A 5,107-nucleotide genomic window follows, 5' to 3' on the forward strand; every position below is an offset into this window, starting at 1 on the left:
TTTGAAGGTTTTGTGTTCTTGAAGGAATTTGGGAGAATGAAGAGTTTTCAGATCTGGTTTTGGAATGTGTGTAATTCTGTTATGATTATTGGATGATTAGGTTTATATATGAATGCTTAATCCAAGCTTAATCATGTTAATTAACCAAATGAAGTGTGTTAGTGAAAATGGTTTAATTGTGAAAGCTCCAAAACGCCCTTGCCAACTATTGCCATATGACAGCTCATGACAGCTCAAGCAAGTCACATTTGATGTTTAGAGGCAAATGCAAGATCAAAACAGAGTTGTGTGTTGATACCAAAGCTTCTGCATCAATGCATAGCATTTTATAACAGTATGCATCGATGCGTAACTTGTATGTATCGATACATAGCACTTTTTAACAGTATGCATCGACACAGAACTCGTATGCATCGATACATAGCATTTTTTAACAGTATGCATCGATGCGTAACTTGTTTGTATCAATACACATCACTTTTCAACAGTATGCATCGACACATAACTCGTATGCATCGATACATAGCACTTTTTGCCTTGCATGCATCGATGCGAAACTCGTATGTATCGATACATGGAAAATTTTGCCATGCACACCCGGTGGTAATTTGATCATATCTCCTCAACCGTTCATCCGATTCTCATGATCTTGGACTTTTTGGAAATGGGAGAGAAAGATCTACAACTTTCATGTTCAACAAATTTGAAGCCTTTTTGACGTTGGAAAGTCACGCTGAAGTTGGTCCAAAACTTGCCATTCTTTGGAAACTTTCAAATTACATATCACTTTCCATTTGGGAAACTCTTGATCCGGCTTCAAAAACCTCAAGGTAGATGTTTGACATGATGAATAAACCTCTTTTGGACATGAATGAAGTATCTCCAACCATTTCTCCATCTCCTAGCCCTCAGTTGACTTTACAGTTGACTTTTCAACTGATAGATGAATATGGCAATACACTAATCAATCTGAGCCCCAATCTTCTGATGAAATGGCTCAAAGGTGAAACCCTAGCCTCAATTAGCACAAAATAACCAAAGAATGAACCCCATATCCATCATAAACCCCATCTCCTGATTATGCCCTAATTGGCCCAATGCAACTGATTAGGGTTGACCAGTGGTCAAAACCCTAATCTCAAGGAATGAGCTTCAATCTCCTGATGATACCCAACCATGATGATGATGATGTATCACTTCAAACAAGATGAAGATCAATACCCTTTGAGAATCACAAAACTCTAATTCACAGCCCAATCCTCAGATGGCCAATGATCAATCAATAAACCCTAGGCTTGCACTTTGACTTTCTCATCTCCTGATCAAGACTTGGGAGAATAGCTTGCACAATGTAACCACATGATATGCAATATGCAATGCCTAATGACCTAAAAATGATATGTAATATGTTAATGCTAGTCCCAAGAGAGGAGGGCAAATTTTGAGGTGTTACAGTTACTACCTAAATAAACTAGTTTTGTGTAATCCGCCTACGCGGACTTAAAACAAAGTGAAATATGGATCTCGACCCACTAGAAAATCTTCCAACGGGATTTTTCGAATCAAATGGTGAGGGTCATTTGTTTTGAGTAAAATAGTGGGAGCATATTTAATTAAATGCCTAATTAAATATGTTATTGATACTTATATTTTCATTATTTTCATGTAGATTACCATGGAAACAAACACCTCTAACAACATTTTGCGATCAATCCTTGATAAGGAAAAATTGTCAGGGACAAATTTTCTGGATTGACACCGAAATCTGAGGATTGTCCTCAAACATGATAGAAAGCTGCATGTCTTGGAGAAACCTGTTCTTGAAGAGGAACCTCCTAGTTCTGCACCTAAGGCAGAAAGAGATGCTTATAAGAAGCATGTCGATGATGCCAATGAAACTGCTTGCCTCATGCTAGCTACCATGAACTCAGAGTTGCAAAAGCAACATGAGAACATGGCAGCGTTCAATATGATCGAACACCTGAAGATGCTCTATCAAGAGCAGACAAGGCATTAAAGGTTTGAAGTTTCAAAAGCCCTTTTTCAAGGCAAGTTAGCTGAGGGAGCCCTGTAGGTCCCCATGTGCTCAAGATGATTGGGTATGTGGAGAACCTTGAGAGGTTGGGTTTTCCCATTGGAAAGGAACTTGCAACTGATTTGATTTTGCAATCATTGCCAGATAGATTCAGTCAATTTGTCCTTAATTTCAATATGAATGATATGGACAAATCTCTTCCTGAACTGCTAGCCATGTTAAGAATTGCTGAGCAAAATCTGAAGTCAAAAGGGAAGTCCATTCTGATGATCGGAAATGGAAAGAGACATAACAAAAGACCCACCAATCAGGGTGATAAAGGGAAAGGCAAGGAAGTTGCCAAACCCAAACCCACTGCTCCTACTTTGAAGCCTAGTGGAGGCATAGAAAAGGAAGACACCTGCTTCCATTGCGGTAAGACCGGACACTGGAAGAGAAACTGCCCAAAGTACCTGGAAGATAAGAAGAATGGAGTAAAGACTTCAAATTGAGGTATTTTTGTTATTGAAATTAATTTATCTACTTCTGGATCATGGGTATTAGATACTAGATGCGGTTCTTACATTTGTACCAATGTGCAGGGGCTAAAAAGGAGTAGAGATTTGGTAAAAGGTGAAGTTGACCTACGAGTTGGCAATGGAGCAAAGGTTGCTGCTTTAGCCGTAGGAACTTATGTATTGACTTTACCTAGTGGTTTAATAATTCAGTTAGAGAATTGTTCTTATGTATCTGCAATTAGCAGTAATATTATTTCCGTTTCTTGTTTAGACAAGTTTGGTTTTTCATTTATAATAAAGAACAATTATTGCTCAATTTATTTGAATGATATATTCTATGCTACTGCACAAATGAATAATGGACTATATGTTCTTGATCTTGAAATGCCTATTTATAACATTAATACTAAACAGATGAAACCTAATAAGTTAAATCCAACTTACCTTTGGCATTGTCGATTTGGCCACATAAATGAGAAATGCATTTCCAAACTCCATAAAGATGGACTCTTGGACTCTTTTGATTATGAATCATATGAGACATGCAGATCTTGTTTAATTGGAAAGATGACAAAGTCTCCATTCACAGGAAAAGGTGAAAAAGCTAATGATCTTTTGGCCTTCATACATACTGATGTATGTGGACCATTGAAAATACCAGCCAGAGGAGGTTTTCAGTACTTCATCATATTTACTGATGATTTCAATAGATATGGTTATGTGTATTTAATGAAACACAAATTAGAGTCCTTTGAAAAGTTCAAGGAATTCAAGAATGAAGTACAAAACCAACTACGTAAGAATATTAGAACTCTTCGATCAGATCGAGGTGGTGAGTATTTAAGCCTAGAGTTTGATGACCATCTGAAAGAGTGTGGGATCATATCCCAACTTACTCCTCCTGGAACACCCCAATGGAACGGTGTATCTGAGAGAAGAAATCAAACCTTGTTAGACATGGTCCGATCCATGATGAGTCATGCCGATCTTCCAAACTCCTTTTGGGGACATGCACTATTGACAATAGCTTACACACTTAACCGTATTCCATCCAAAAAGGTTGAGAAGACACCATATGAGATATGGAGTGGTAAGAAACCACATATGTCTTACATGAAGATTTGGGGTTGCGAAGTTTATCTGAAACGAAAAATTTCAACTAAGCTTGAGCCCAAATATGATAAATGCTTATTTGTGGGGTATCCTAAAGAAACAAGAGGGTATTACTTCTACAATCCTTCTGAGGGCAAAGTGTTTGTTGCTTGAACTGGAGTTTTCCTAGAAAAGGATTTTATTTCCAAAGGAATCAGTGGGAGGAAAGTAGAGCTTGAAGAAATTCAAGAATCACAAAGCATTGATACACCTATGGAGGAATTAGAGCAGGAAACACAAGTAGTTGTGGAAGAGCAACCTACTCAAGTAGAATAAGACTAGCGTAGGTCAAGCAGGATACGTCACCAACCTAAGAGATATGGATATCTCATAACTGATCAAGGTGATGTATTACTCATGGATCAATATGAACCTGTGACCTACCAAGAGGCCATAACTGGTCCCGAGACTGAGAAGTGGCTAGAAGCCATGAAATTTGAAATGGATTCCATGTACGCAAACCAGGTTTGGACCTTGGTAGAGCCTCCTATAGGAGTTAACCCTGTAGGATGCAAGTGGGTCTTCAAAAAGAAGACTGACCTGGATGGTAAGGTACATACCTATAAGGCAAAACTGGTTGTAAAAGGATATAGAAAAATTCACAGGGTTGACTATGATGAAACCTTTTCACCAATTGCAATGCTTAAATCTGTTCAGATTTTACTTGCTATCGCTGCATATCATGATTATGAAATATGGTAGATGGATGTCAAAACTGCTTTCCTTAATGGGAATCTTCTTGAGGATGTGTACATGACACAACCTGAAGGATTTGACATGCCAGAAGAAGCCCAAAAGATATGTAAGTTACAAAGATCAATCTATGGGTTGAAGCAAGCTTCCAGAAGCTGGAATCTTCGTTTTGATGAAACAGTCAAATAATATGGATTCATCAAGAATGAAGACGAGCCTTGTGTCTACAAGAAGGTTAGTGGGAGCATGATCGTCTTCCTGGTATTATCTGTAGATAACATATTACTCATTGGAAACAATGACCCTACCCTACAATAAGTAAAGTCTTGGTTGGGGAAATGCTTTTCTATGAAGAACCTAGGTGAAGCAGCCTATATATTAGGAATCAGGATCTATAGAGATAGATCACAAAAACTGCTTGGCCTAAGTCAGAGTACATACATAGACAAAATGCTGAGACGCTTTAATATGCATGATTCCAAGAAAGGATTCATATCTATGCAACATGGCCTGTGTCTGTCAAAAACATAATCCCCTTCAACTAAGGAAGAAAGGGATCGCATGAATAAGATTCCATATGCATCTGCAGTAGGATCTATCATGTATGCCATATTATGTACTCGACCAGATGTCTCGTATGCTTTAAGTGAAACGAGTAGGTACCAATCTGATCTTAGTGATGCTCATTGGGTAGCTGTCAAGAATATCCTTAAGTATTTGAGAAGGACTA

Source organism: Lathyrus oleraceus, chromosome 3 (assembly GCF_024323335.1).
Source record: "Lathyrus oleraceus cultivar Zhongwan6 chromosome 3, CAAS_Psat_ZW6_1.0, whole genome shotgun sequence".
NCBI classification, from domain to species: Eukaryota; Viridiplantae; Streptophyta; class Magnoliopsida; order Fabales; family Fabaceae; genus Lathyrus; species Lathyrus oleraceus.